This window comes from Pristiophorus japonicus, chromosome 4, assembly GCF_044704955.1.
Source record: "Pristiophorus japonicus isolate sPriJap1 chromosome 4, sPriJap1.hap1, whole genome shotgun sequence".
Classification (NCBI taxonomy): Eukaryota; Metazoa; Chordata; class Chondrichthyes; family Pristiophoridae; genus Pristiophorus; species Pristiophorus japonicus.
In genome coordinates, this window is record NC_091980.1 from 311635068 (window position 1) to 311650380 (window position 15313).

Genomic DNA, 15313 nt, shown 5'->3' on the forward strand with positions numbered 1-15313 from the left:
GGTCCCAAAGTGTCTGTGAGTTGGATGAGAATAGTTGTGCAACAGTTTTGCAGGAGGATTGCCTCCATGTTGATGCCAGTATGGCAATGATCGATCTATCTCTTGTTGCCCAGTCAGGGGGTGTACAATTCTGGCGGCGTTATAAATTCTCCGGGTATATCTGGATTACAAGTTCTGCACGCACGCATCCTGTTCCCATGGCAACACGCAGAGCCAAAATGTTTAGGGGCGGATTTTCCACACTCTGCGACATTCAGCAGAGGGAATTTGCTTTCCTGAAGAAAGGATTGTGCACACAGCAGAGTGGAACATTCTTGCATAGAAACATAGAAAATAGGTGCAGGAGTAGGCCATTCGGCCCTTTGAGCCTGCACCACCCTTCAATAAGATCATGGCTGATCATTCCTTCAGTACCCTTTTCCTGCTTTCTCTCCATACCCCTTGATCCCCTTAGCCGTAAGGGCCATATCTGACTCCCTCTCGAATATATCCAGTGAACTGGCATCAACAACTCTCTGCAACAGGGAATTCCACAGGTTAACAACTCTGAGTGAAGAAGTTTGTCCTCATCTCAGTCCTAAATGGCCTACCCCTTATCCTAAGACTATGTCCCCTGGTTCTGGACTTCCCCAACATCGGGAACATTCTTCCCACATCTATCCTGTCCAGTCCCATCAGAATCTTATGTTTCTATGAGATCCCCTCTCATCCTTCTAAACACCAGTGTATAAAGGCCCAGTTGATCCAGTCTCTCCTTGTATGACAGCCCAACCATCCCTGGAATCAGACTGGTGAACCTTCGCTGCACTCCCTCAATAGCAAGTCCTTCCTCAGACTAGGAGACCAAAACTGAACACAATATTCCAGGTGAGGCCTCACTAAGGCCCTGTACAACTGCAGTAAGACTTCCCTGCTCCTATACTCAAATCCCCTAGCTATGAAGGCCAACATACCATTTGCTGCCTTCACCTCCTACTGTACCTGCATGCCCACTTTCAGTGACTGATGAACCATGACACCCAGGTCTCGTTGCACTTCCCCTTTTCCTAATCTGCTGCCATCCAGATAATATTCTGCCTTCGTGTTTTTGCCCCCAAAATGGATAACCTCACATTTATCCACATTATACTGCATCTGCCATGCATTTGCCCACTCACCTAACCTGTCCAAGTCACCCTGCAGCCTCTTAGCATCCTCCTCACAGCTCACACCGCCACCCAGTTTAGTGTCATCCACAAACTTGGAGATATTACACTCTATTCCTTCATCTAAATTGTTAATGTACATTGTAAAGAGCTGGGGTCCCAGCAATGAGCCCTGCGGCACTCCACTAGTCACTGCCTGCCATTCTGAAAAGAACCCGTTTATCCCGACTCTCTGCTTCCTGTCTGCCAACCAGTTCCCTATCCACATCCGTACATTACCCCCAATACCTGAGTTTGCACACCAATCTCTTGTGCGGGACCTTGTCAAAAGCCTTTTGAAAGTCCAAATACACCACATCCACTGGTTCTCCCTTGTCCACTCTACTAGTTACATCCTCAAAAAATTCCAGAAGATTTGTCAAGCAGGATTTCCCTTTCGTAAATCCATGCTGACTTGGCGGGTTATTGTTTTGCGTTTCATTGTTTGCCGTTCCCTTGTTTGTGGCTCGTGCACAGACTCGCTCCCTACATGTACCAAGGCAGTGGGAGAGGAGTCAAGAAGTTCAAATGGGAGGGAGCACGGATGGAGTACTGTGCCTGACTGTGTTTTTTTTAAAGTATTCATTGAATTTAATTTCATCACATCTACTATATATGACACAGTAAATTGAGCAGAAAAGCCATGTTTCACCATCCACAAGATCCTGCCAATCCTTGGGATACACACTTGATTGACACCTTAAGCATTCACTCCCTCTACCACCGACGAACCGTGTCTGCAGTGTACTATTGATGGGACGCACCGCAGCAACTCGCCCAGGCTTCGGCAGCGCCTCCCAAACCCACAATCTCAAGTACAAGGGCAACAGGCGCATGAGAAAGGCCATCACCTCCAAGTCCCACACCATCACCTTGGACATATATCGGCCGTTCCTTCATCGTCGCTGGGTCGAAATCCTGGCACTGTGGGAGCACCTTCACCACACGGACTGCAGCGGTTCAAGGCGGCGGCTCACCACCACCACTTCAAGGACAACTGGAGATGGCCAATAAAAGCCGGCAGTGACACCAATATCCCCAGAATGAATTTAAAACAAAATATATACTACATCACTTTATACCCTTTCCACTTTAAAATAAAAAGTATGTTCACTCTCCTTCCTGCCTCTTGAAGATGTACGAAAGCCTTGTATAAGACCTCAACATGTCTCAAAACGTGACTCATGTAACACGATTAACAATTGCTGCATCATTGTACTTAAAAGTTGTGTAAAAACAGACCCTTTCATTCCCTTGATGTTCCAAAGCGCTTTACAGCCAAAGAAGTACTTTTGAAATGCAACTACTGTAATGGAGGAAACACAGCAACCAATTTGCACGCAGCAAAATCCTGCAAACAACAATGTGATAATGACAGACAATCAGTAATAGTGATGTTGGTTGAGGGATAAATATTGGCCAGGACTCCCCTGCTCTTCGAAATAGTGCCATGGGATCTTTTACGTCCACCTGAGAGAAACATTCAGTTTAACGTCTCATCGGAAAGACAGCACCTCCGGCAGTGCAGCACTCCTTCAGTACCGCACTGGAGAGTCAGCCTGGATTATGTGTTCAAGTTCTGGAGTGGGGCTTGAACCGCTTGTGTCTCATGCTATGAGGAAGGGATGTAGGGATCTCAACATGTATTTATACGAGACATAAAGTTTGTTGGCCTTATTTGAATGAACTTTGGGCATTTTGGGGCATATATTTAAAAAAAAAAATGAAGTGGCTTTTGAACAAACCTGTCTTTGTAACGCTGTCAAGTGTACTGTAACTTTTTTTTCCCCCCTCTTTAATGTAGGTTTAGCACTGATAAGAACATAGCATGTTCGCTGTGAAGGGAAAGACAGATCACACCCTTTTATTGCAGTTGAAGGCTTTGATCCAGTTTGGACTGATTCTGGAATGTGGAGCTGAGCTCCAGGGGTGGTGGTGCTGGGTTGCTGTGCATACTGGGAGGGCTCCTGTGTGCTTTTGTCCCTGAGGACATAGTGGGATTTTAATGTTACAAGCAAAGACAGGTGGGGATGCACACCCCACAAGTACCGACGCTCAGAGCAAACTGAAAGGAGCTTGCGGCATCTCACATGGCATCTTCATTGCTCTTTCAGTGACTCAGATATGGAGAGAAACAGCAATGGTGCAATATAGTGACTGAACTGCTTTTATATGTAGCAACAACTTGTATTTATCATCATCATATGCGGTCGCTTGAACAAGGATGACTTGCTTCCATGAGTTGACAAATGTTTCAATGAAGGACCCGATGTTCCAGGTCCTGAACTCCAATTGAGGGGGTGGAAGATGCCTGTGCGTGGATTTTTTTATTAAACACGTGGTGAACGTTGCACACCAGCCACCACAGAGCTCAGCCTTTATCCAGTGGCAGGGGTTAGCCAGGACGACTGGAGACCTGCTCTGCTGCACGGACCTAATGCGCGTACACATCGCAGTGTGGGCTGCCCCTGGGCCCTCTGCTCTTCTGGGCCCCGTACCCTCATTCACCGCACCTCTGCCACGATCTCTCGCCGCTCCTCCGTCACAAACATTCACCACACCACTGCCACGATCCCCCACTGCTCCTCCGCCACAGAAACGCTCGCTGCACCTCCGCCACGATCTACCTCCGCACCAAACATTCGCCGAACCTCCGTCACGATCGTCCACGAATTCTCAGCCACGATCCCTCATCACCCCGTCGCACGTCCGCCACGACCTTCCCGCTCCTCTGCTGTACCAAGGCCCCGCCAATGCTCCTGCCCATGCTCCAAACGGCGACCTATTTATATAACGCTGGTAACTTACCAAAACCTCGAAAGGTGCTTCACTGGAGCATTGCCAGACAAAAATTGACACCAAGCTGCATTGAGCTATTAGGACAGGTGACCAAAAGCTTCATCAAACAAGTAGGTTTTAAGGAGCGTCTTCAAGGAGGAGAGTGTAGTAGAGATGGAGCGGTTTAGGGAGGGAATTCCAGAGCTTGGGGCCCAGGCAGCTGGAGGCACGGCCACCAATGTTGGAATGAAGGAAATCTGGGATGTGCGAGATGCCAGAATTGGAGGGGAGCAGTGAGGGTTGTAGGGCTGGAGGAGATTAGTGATAGGGAGGGGCGAGGCTACGGAAGGTTGTTTTTTTTTTAAATAAAAGATGAGAATTTTAAAATCGAGGCTTTGCCAGACTGGGAGCTAATGTAGTCCAGCGAGCAGAGGGGTGAACAAAACTTGGGGCGAGTTAGGACACGGGCAGCAGAGTTTTGGATGAGTTTGAGTTTACTGAGCGTGGAAGCTGGGGGGCCGGCCAGGACATCATTGGAATAGTCGGGTCTGGTGAATTGGAGACAATGACCCTCCCCCCACACCTCCCACACCGCCATCATAGGCAGTCCCCCGGAATGGAGGAAGACTTGTTTCCACTCCTGAAGTGAGTTCTTTGGTGGCTGACCAGTCCAATACGAGAGCCACAGGCTCTGTCACAGGTGGGACAGATAGTCGTTGAGGGAAGGGGTGGGTGGGCGTGCTCTTTCTGCTGCCTGCGCTTGATATCTGCATGCTCTCGGCGATGACACTCGAGGTGCTCAGCGCCCTCTCGGATGCCCTCTCCGCTGGCTCGTTTGCCGTGGAGGAGCTCCGAGTAGAACACTTGTTTGGGAGTCTCGCATCTGGCATTCGGGCAATGTGGCCTGCCCAGCGGAGCTGATCGAGTGTGGTCAGTGCTTCAATGCTGGGGATGTTAGCCTGGGCGAGGACGCTGATGTTGGTGCGCCTGTCCTCCCAGGGGATTTGTAGGATCTTGCGGAGACATCGTTGGTGATATTTCTTCAGCAACTTGGTGTCCACTGTACATGGTCCATGTGTCTGAGCCATACAGGAGGGCGGGTATTACTACAGCCCTTGATAACAGCATTGCTCAGTTGATAACGGCAGTGTTTAACTGTGCTGTACAGTCAGAGAAGGTGCCAGGTTCCACTTTTACTGTGTTAGCTGATCTGTGCCAGAGCAGCAGTTGGATTAGAGGAAAAAGTCAGCCAGAGTTGCTGCTCATGATCGCTTCCCAGAGTGGCTATCGGGTGAACTTGGTATCTGATGCCCATTAAAGTTTAATACCCCGTTGCCAATGCAAGTGTCAGCCGTGGCTCAGTGAGTAGCACTCTTGCCTCTGATTCAGAAAGACGTTGCTTCGAGGCCCATTCCAGACACTTGAACCCACAACCCAAGCTGATGCTTCAGTGCAGTACTAGAGAGTTCTGCACAGTCGGGAGGTCACACCTTTCAGATGGGAGGTCAAACTGAGGCCCTGTCTGCTCTCTCACAGCCACTATATCGAAGAGGAGCATGGGCGTTCTCCCCAGTGTCCGAGCCAATATTTATCCCTCCACCAACATCATTAAAACAGATTATCTGGTCATTATCACATTGCTATTTGTGGGAGCTTGCTGTGTACAAATTGGCTGCCGCCTTTCGCACATTACAACAGAGACTATACTTCAAAAGTACTTCATTGGTTCTAAAGCGCTTTGGGACGTCCAGAGGTCATGAAAGAAAAGAAAGACTTAGTTCAGAGAAGGTTCACGAGGTTGATTCTGGAGATGAGGGGGTTGACTTATGAGGAAAGGTTGAGGAGGTTGGGCCTCAACTCATTGGAATTCAGAAGAATGAGAGGTGATCTTATCGAAACGTGTAAGATTATGAGGGGGCTTGACAAGGTGGATGCAGATAGGATCTTTCCACTGATAGGGGAGACTAGACCTAGAGGGCATGATCTTAGAATAAGGGGCCGCCCATTTAAAACTGAGATGAAGAGAAATTTCTTCTCTGAGGGTTGTAAATCTGTGGAATTCGCTGCCTCAGAGAGCTGTGAATAAATTTAAGACAGAAATAGACAGTTTTTTCAATAATGAGGGGATAAGGTGTTATGGGGAGCGGGCAGGGAAGTGGAGCTGAGTCCATGATCAGATCAGCCATGGTTTTAAATGACGGAGCAGGCTCGAGGGACTGTATGGCCTACTCCTCCTATTTCTTATGTTCTTATGAAGTATTTTTGAAGTGTAGTCACTGTTGTTAAGGTAGGCTATATAAATGCAAGTTCTTTCAAGGTTCTCACAAAGAATGAGCGCTTGGGGTGACATAACGCAACTATGGTCGTGAGCCAGTGTCCCAGCACGAGTTAGCACCTGAAGGAAAGAACACACTTCTTTATTTAAAAACAAAGACTCCCAAAGTAGTGGTCCATTTTAGATTGAACGGCTGCAATGCTAGGAAATGAGATTCAGCCACATTCTCAAATCAGTGGAGGGTGGTTGGCTCGCTTTTGTCGTCCTGCCACTGCTCGCAGGATGCAAATGACTTTTTCCACAAAAAAAAGCACCGTCTTTCATTCATTTGGATAATGAATCATTGTCTGTCCCGAGTAATCCCCACAGAGAAAGGGAAGCCAGGTGCCAAAAGGCTTCGGATAACCTCCGCAGTGAAGTGTGACATGGGCATTGTCCAGTAATTGCATAACATGCAAAGGCTGGCTTTGGGAGCCATTAACTTCTTAAAACATTTATGCAGCAATGTTTTTTTGCTCTTTGTTTCGTGGTGCTTTTCGTGAGCCCGCTGAAAACCGATAGTTTCACCCCCCCCGCCCCCCCCCCCCCCGTGTCCTAACCAAGTTGAGGACACTAGAATTTCCATATTAATTAATCTCGACAAGCGAACGACAAATATCACATCAATTTGTGCTTTTGTTCAACATCTCTTGATGAGTTTTGTCAAGCTTGCTCCATACCTGCTTTATTTTGTAGAATCGATGGTTTAAACTTTTAACATCGTGAAGTATTCCAAGTGGAGGGAAGGAAGAGGGACAGATATCACGTCGAGGTTTGGGACAAGGGTCTTGAGAGATGGCCAATGCAATGGCTGCAGGGGCAGATTTTCAGGGAGGGTTTGGAAGCAGGGAGGGCAAGGCAGAAGTTTTGGGATGTTGGAGCAGAGGGGATGGAGGATGAGATGCGGAGGAGAGCCAGCAGGCAGGTGGGGTTGGAGGGAGGTTGCAGGGTGGAGTGAGGCCACAATTCCTTTGAGAGAGGACGCCGCCTGGACTTGTAACTGGAGCATTGCTATAATCTGAGAGACGAGGGGGATTTTCTTTCTGCGGTGAGTTACGACCTTGGAAGCACTGCTTGAATGGGTGGTGGAAGCCGATTCAGTCGTACCTTTCAAAAAGTAATTGCGTAAATACCTGGAAGGGAACATTATGAAAGGTTATGGATAAAGAGCAGGGGGAATGGGACTAATTTGGATAGCTTTCAAAGAGCTGTCACCGATGCGATGGGCCGAATGTCCTCCTCCGGGGTTGTATCATTATATCTGGTGACCGTTTCCGAGGCAAGGCTGAATAAATGTTGGAAATACTCGTATTGCAAAACTTGGGGAAGGGTTGGGAATACATATCCTCCACCTGGTGCCTGTCTTGCTTGGAAGAGGTGTGTTGATTGTGTGCTGCGAGCAATATCTCTCAAGATCAGTGCATCCAATTACATTGCACGAGACTCCTTCAGCAGGCAGTGGGAATACATGCTCAGCTCCTTGGCACTTTCCAGGGGCTGCTTTTAGTCCTTTTCATTTTACATTACAACAGTGACTACATTTCTAAAGTACTTCATTGGCTGTAAAGCACTTTGGGATATCCTGAAGTCATGAAAAGTGCTGTAGAAATGCAAGTTCTTTTCTTTATAATGTTTTATAATGTTCCAGTGGCCATCCTCTTCCGAGGGTGCTGACTGGTTGGCTGCGGGGGGGGGTAGGGGCAAGGGTGTTGACTGGTGGCGGTATTCTTGCAACTTTCCGATAGCTCATCCAAGACGCCTTCTCCCGCCTTTGTCATTATTCTGGCCATAGTGTTGTGACACACAATTTTAATCTTGGTGTTCAAATCCCTCCCTGGCCTTCCACTCCCTCCCTATCGATGTAACCTCTTCCAGCCCTTTAAGGCTGCACATGCCCCAAAAGAAGTTACAGGCACATAGCCGCCAACCCTCTGGGAACTCTACGATTGCTCCAACTCTGGTCTCTTGTGTGCATCACCCACTTTATTCACCCCACCTTTGGCAGCCGTGCCTTCAGTCATCTAGGCCACAATCCCTGGAATTCCATTCCCTAAACCTCGAACTCTCCACACCGCTCTCTCCTTTAGAGACCCTCCCTAAAATCCACCTCTTTCACCAAGCTTTTGACCACCTCTCCTAATGTCGCCATCTTTCTCCATTTCCGTCTGATTTACTACGTCAAAGACACTATGCAAGTTGCTGTTCTGTAGCCAGTCCCGACAGCCCTCAGCAGAGGCGAGGTGCTTGGCTTGGAAGGAAGTTGGTTAGATGGAGGGTCACCTCCTTGTCTTATACTTTAGCGCTCCCTCTGAGCTGCACTTGGAGTGTCAGTTTGGTTTACATGTTCAGGTCCTGTTGTGGGCTTTGAACCCACAACCTTCTGTCTCTGAGGTGAGCTTGAGTTGAACTGAGGCACCAGGACCTCCCAATCTTCCAAAATGCAGCCGAGCCAGGTCTCCCATTTACTAAACCAAATAAACATGCTGGAAATGTTTCCTTATTCTTCTGACTTCTGGAATTTAAACTTTTTAAAATTAAAAAAAAAGATTTTAAGTAACCTGCTCCAGCCCTACAACTCTCCGTGATCTCTGCGCTCCTCCAATTCTAGCCTTGATTTTAGTTTCTCCACCACTGGCGGCCAAGCCGTTAGCTGCCTAGGTCCTAAGCTCTGTGATTCCCTCCATAAACCGCTCTACTCCTCTCCTTTTGAGACATTCCTTTAAAACCTACATCTTTGACTGTCACCTGATCTAATGTGGTTCGGTGTCAATTCTTGTCTGATAACGCTGCTGTGAAGTGCCTTGGGATGTTTTACTGCGTTACAGACGATATGTAATTGCAAGTTGGGGTAATTAATTTACAACAACTCTTTACTTGTGGCACTCCCCGACTCGGGTGGCCCAGTTGATCACTGTTTTCCTGGTGCACAGTGCTGTTGGCTTTACCTGTGCGCCTCTCCCTCCCAGGTACCTGCTTTAGCTGTGGTTCCGTATTTAGCACGGTCGCCTCGAGTCAGGTGGTTGTGGGTTCAAGTCCCACCCCAGAGACATGAGCTAATAATCCAGTGCAGTGCTGCTCTGTCTGAGGTGCTGTCTTTCGGATGTGACGTTAAACCGATGCTCCGTCTGTCCCCTCGGGTTGATGTAAAAGATTCCACGGCCAGTATTTCAAAGAACATGGTGTTCTCCAATGACCTGGGCCAATATTTATCCCTCAACCAACAACACTAAAAACACATTATCTGGCCATTATCAGATTACTGTTTCTGGGAGATTACTGTGCAGCTGCATTTCCTACGTTACAACAGCGACTACACTTCAAAAGTACTTCATTGGCTGTGAAGCGCTTTGAGAGGTCCTGAGGTCATGAAGGGCGCTATAGAAATGCAAGTCTTTCTTTGAAGCACGAGAGTGAGTGCAGAGTGTGGCGATGAGGGGAGTGTCGGGTGGTCTAATTCCAGGCTGTGGTCGATTCCTGAATCGTGTTTGTTCATGTTGGGGGATTGCCTTTTAATGTGAACTCTAGGTGTGGTAGTTAGTCCTACACAGTCGGAAGATCTGAAGTTTGATGTCTGACCCGTGCGTAGTAGTTTGATTTGTTGCCAGGGACTGTGCGTGCTGCAATTAGCCTCCGTACCCCCAGGCTCGGGAGGGGCAATAATCGGCCATCGATCCTGCTTCTGATGACTATCCAGGAACAAATGCTTGAAAGTGTGTGTCTGTGTTCATGCACGCGCCAAGTCAAGGGCAGGATCAGAGTATTCTGTGGTGCCCCCGAGCTAAAACTGCTTGCTCACACTTGAAGAATGTTTACCTGGAGGTGTGCATGTGGATCCAGCATGCGAGCAGGGGAGGGAACCGGCAGGGTTGGTTAGAGAAGCGTGTTAAACACACTTCCTTAACGGTGATGGCCTTTGGTTGTTGAAGGCCATGGTTTTGGTAATCTGCTGTTAATTGTGAAGAGAAAATGGGGCAATTTTTTTTCCCATGTTTAAAAGGAATTTTGGGTCCCTGCCAGTGACAAAGCGGGAGACGGGAGGGAGTTCAAAGCCGAAGGAAGTGACAGTACGCGCGGCGTATAAATAAAATGCACAGCTAGGGTGGAGTCAACAAGTCTGTTAATTGCACTTGTCGGGGCAAGACCTTCATAGTTCTCTTGTGACTTGGGAGAACTGTTTTTCTTAGCGAATAAACAGGGTGTTGGGTGGGGATTAAACTGCACATTTTCATGGAGGGAGGTGGTGCTTGTGTGAGTGATTTTATCCAAAAAAAGGTGCGTCAAGGGAGTCCTGAACTAATAGGGGTCAGTGATATCCCGAATTACACCGTGGAACTGCTTCAATGGTTGAGGCCGTCTAAGGAGGCATTGGAGTGTCATCTCGAAGTGGATTTCATCGAATCTTACAACACAGAGGAGAGCCATTTGGCCCATCATGCCTCTTGGAAATAGCTATCCCGATTAGTCCCTTAATCTTTTTCCCCCATAGCCCTGCAAATCTACCTTTTCCTGTGAATGTATCTAGTTCCCCTTTGAAAGTGCTTCCACCACTCTTTCAGGCTGCACCTTCCAGATTGTAGCATCTCGACTGGTTTTCAAAGTGTGGAGTAGGCCCCCTGTATCCCAAGTGTTTGTTTAAAATAACCTTGTGCTCCGAATTAGAAAAAAGAAAAGCAAGAACTTGCATTTCTACAGTGCCTTCCACGGCCTCGGGAGGTCTGGAAAACATGCATTTATATCGCACCTTTCATGCGCTCCTGTATGGCTCAGAGACATAGACCATGTACAGTGGACACCAAGTCGCTGGAGAAATACTACCAGCGATATCTCTGCAAGATCCTGTAAATCCCTTGGGAGGACAGATGCACCAACGTTAGCGTCCTCGACCAGGCCAACATCCCCAGCACTGATCACACTCGATCAGCTCCGTTGGGCGGGCCACATTGTCCGCATGCCTGACATGAGACTCCCAAAGCAAGTGCTCTACTCGGAACTCCTACACGGCAAGCAAGCCCCAGGTGGGCAGAGGAAATGTTACAAGGACACCCTCAAAGCCTCCTTGATAAAGTGCAACATCCCCACTGACACCTGGGAGACCCCGGCCAAAGACCGCCCTAAGTGGAGGAAGAGCATCCGGGAGGGCGCTGAGCACCTTGAATCTCGTCGCCAAGAGCATGCAGAAACCAAGCGCAGGCAGCGGAAGGAATGTGCGGCAAACTTGTTCCACCCACCCCTTCCCTCAACCACTGTCTGTCCCACCTGTGAAGGGGACTGTAATTCCTGTATCGGACTGTACACTCACCTGAGTGGAAGCAAGTCTTCCTCGATTTTGAGGAACTGCCTATGATGATGGCATCTGAAGTGTAGGTACTGTTGTAATGTAGGCAACAAAATGATAACATCTAACTTGGGCTGCTACTGTGTCGAGCCTCTACTGACTCCCTCTCCTATGGCCTGTCTCTTGAGCGAAGCATTGTTGCTCTTTAAAGGCTCACCTGACCATAGATGAGAGTGTAAAGGTTGGAACAATTCACAGTTTAGCTTGGGTTTTGTGTGGCCTATGCTGTTTAGCACTAGAAGCAACAGACGGTTTCCAGAAGCCTTGGGACCACTAGGTTGAAGAGTGTGATAGGCAGCACAGCAAGAGCTGTGGCCAACGCGGGCTGGTCTGGAAGTGGAGGGCTTTTAAGTCTGTAATTTTGTCTCTGGTCTAACCTTTTTAAATTGTGTGACATTTTAGAAGGGGCAGTGATGGTAGGCTTTACAAACCTTTAGGAATTTTTTTTTTTTAGCCCCTGTCCCCATTTGTAGTGGAAATGACCCGAGGTGGCCTGGTCACACCTTGGGTACATTCTAGTGGTGCCACTGGGGCGCCTCCACTGGTGGGAGGGCATGATTGCAGCGTGACAGTTTACATGGGCAGCTTCCATTGTGGACATAGATTATGGGGAGTATATCGGACATTAGGGGTTTTATCTTACAAATTTATAGTTAGAAATTACTATTAATATCTCAGGATGTTTTGGAAGAGGTACTTTGGAAAATTAATATTTTTTTAAATTACATTTGGATTGTGTTAGTGAAAAATACACTCCAACTTTACCTGAATATTAGCTAGGCAGATAGGGTGAGATGAAGTAGGGTGGGAGGAGTCTCGTGTTATAAACACCAGCATAGGCCAATTGGCCAGTTTCTGTGGTTATGGTTCCACAGAAACCAGGTGCCCTCCAGATGGCTGTTATCCAGGTATGTTGGCAGGCCATGTTCTCACTTGATGCCTGTGTGCCACCAGGAGTGACTGGATAGTGAGTGGCAACTATGGGCTGGCACTGTCCCTCCCGAGTTCAGGTTTCCCCCAGCACCACATCAGCTGAATACATGGGACCAGGGATTGTGTGGCTGCATTCCACTGTAAACAATGCACTGAACACTCCTTTATAAGGGAGCTCCTTTATAAGGGAGCCCCTTTTTAACAAAAAAAGAGAGTTTGTGCTGTTTCATTGAAATCCTGTATTATAATTAATGTCCATTCATTCATACCGGTTCAAGCTCTGCTTTTACATTCTTCCCAAATGAAATTGGTTCGTGTCCATTTGTGGGGGAAGAGAGGAGTTTTTTGAAGTCCGGGGGTGGAATGTGTTGAATTCAAGATTATTGCGGTGTTTCTTACTCTTGCCTGGAAGTGATGTAGTGCGGGAGAGTGTGCAAGAGCAAGAAAGGGCCATTCAGCAGCACATGGACAATAGTATGAATAAAAGTGAGGGGCTGGAGACAGAAGGATCGCCCTTTTGTCCTGGAATGCTGATGATTGAACTAATTGTGTGTGTGTGTGTGCAAGCTCTGACAGATTGCAGAAAGCAAAGCCTTTCAAAAACTATACCTGCACCTCATTATGGGCTTCAGAACCTATCATTTTCATTTTGAGTGTGAAATGAAGTTTAATCATCATGCTGGATGAGGTAGCTGCAGGTCCTGCACGTTTCGCTTGGCGGATCTGAAAGTATTAGAGATGACCTTCCCAACCAGTACGGAGGCAGCGGAATTGAGCTTTGTTAGAGCTTGACTTGAGTTTAAATGCACCGAGATGCACATATGGTGCTGAATCGCTCATGCAGTGTGGTGGTTGGGTGTTAACCCTGAAGGTGGTTGGGGAGTCCCTGGCCTTGCTTTGGTGGAAGCCCTGGAACAGATAGGCGTTCCAAAGAAAAAAGGTATGCCATTTTTCTTTTGCAAAAGAAAGGAAGGAAGACTTGCATTTATATAGCGCCTTTCATGACCACCCGATGTCCCAAATTGCTTGACAGCCAATGAAGTACTTTTCAAGTATAGTCGCTGTTGTAATGTGGGAAACACAGCAGCCAATTTGCGCACAACAAGCTCCCACAAACAGCAGTGTGATAATCTGGTTTAATGATATTGGTTGAGGGATAAATATTGGCCCCTGGGCACCGGGGAGAACTCCCTGTTCTTCTCTGAAATAGAGCCTGGGATCTTTAGCATTCACCTGAGAGGACAGATGGGGCCTCGGTTTAACGTCTCACCCGAAAGACAGCACCTCTGACATTGCAGCCCTCCCTCAGCACTGTACTGGATTATTTGCTCAAGTCTTGGTGCTTGAACCCGTAAGTAAGCTGCAGACACACATAGCCATAGGCATTAACTGAGACCTGGCTCCAAAAAAAAGGCAGGATTGGGTATTAAATATTCCTGGTTATAAGGAGTTCTGGAAAGATAGGGAAAGAAAGATAGGAGATGGTTTGGCAGTATTAGGGGGATCAAGGGGTATGGCGAGAAAGCAGGAATGGGGTACTGAAGTTGCATGTTCAGCCATGAACTCATTGAATGGCGGTGCAGGCTCGAAGGGCTGAATGGCCTACTCCTGCACCTATTTTCTATGTTTCTATGTTTCTATGTATTGGTTAAGGAGAATTTTAGTGCTGGAGGGGGAGGATGTTCTGGAGGGGTCAAGGACAAAATCTATATGGCTAGAGTTAGTGTCATTACACTACTCGGTGTATTCTATAGACCACCACATAGTGGGAAAGATATGGAGGAGCAAATTTACAGAGAAATTAGCGATGCAAGAACTATGGAGTAGTAATAAAGGGGAACTTCAGTTATCCTAATAAAGACTGGGATCGTAACAGTGTAAAGGGCAGAGAAGGGAGAATTTCTGAAGTGTATTCAGGGGAACTTTCTTGAGCGATATGTTTCCCACCCGACGAGGGAGGAGGCATTGCTGGATCTGGTTCTGGAGGATGAGGTAGGTCAAGTGGAGTAAGTGTCAATAGGGGAACATTTGGGGACCAGCGATCATAGTATCATAAGATTTAGATTAGCTATGGAAAAGGACAGGGAGCAATCTAGAGTAAAAACGTTTAACTGGGAGAAGACCAATTTCAGTGGATGAGAATGGATCTGGTCCGGGTAAACTGGAACCAAAGATTGGCAGGCAAAGCTGTAGTGGAATAATGGGCTGCCTTTAAAGAGGAAATAGTTTGGGTAAAGTCGAGGGGGAAAGGTCAGGCAACTAAAGTCTGAGCTCCCTGGATGATGAAAGAGATAGAGAGTAAGACGATGCAGAAAAAGGGGACGTAGGGCAGATGTCGGGTTGCAAATACAACTGAGAATCAGGCTAAATATAGAAAGGTCAGAGGTGAATAGAAAATAAGAGGGTCAAAGAGAGAGTATGAGAATAGAATGGTAGCTAACATAAAAGGGAATCCAAAAGTCTTCTCCAGGCACATAAATAGTAAACGGGCAGTAAGAGGAGGGTGGGGTCGATTAGGGACCAAAATGGAGACCTACACATGGAGGCAGAGGGCATGGCTGAGGTACTAAATGAGCACTTTGCCTCTGTCTTCACCAAGGAAGAAGATGCTGCCATAGACATAGTGAAGGAGGAGGTAGTGGAGACACTTGATATGATAAAAATTGATCGAGGTATTCGAAAGGCTGGCTGTACTTAAAGTAGATAAATCACCAGGACCGGATGGGATGCATACAAGGACACTCAGGGAATTGAGGGTAGAAATTGTGG

At 47.5% G+C, this 15313-nt stretch overlaps 1 protein-coding gene across 1 annotated transcript in view; it reads left to right on the plus strand.

Moving 5' to 3' along the window:
* Nucleotides 1–15313, plus strand: part of jag2b (jagged canonical Notch ligand 2b) — a 238112-nt gene that overhangs the window by 97499 nt on the left and 125300 nt on the right. The gene's annotated exons all lie outside the window — the stretch shown is intronic.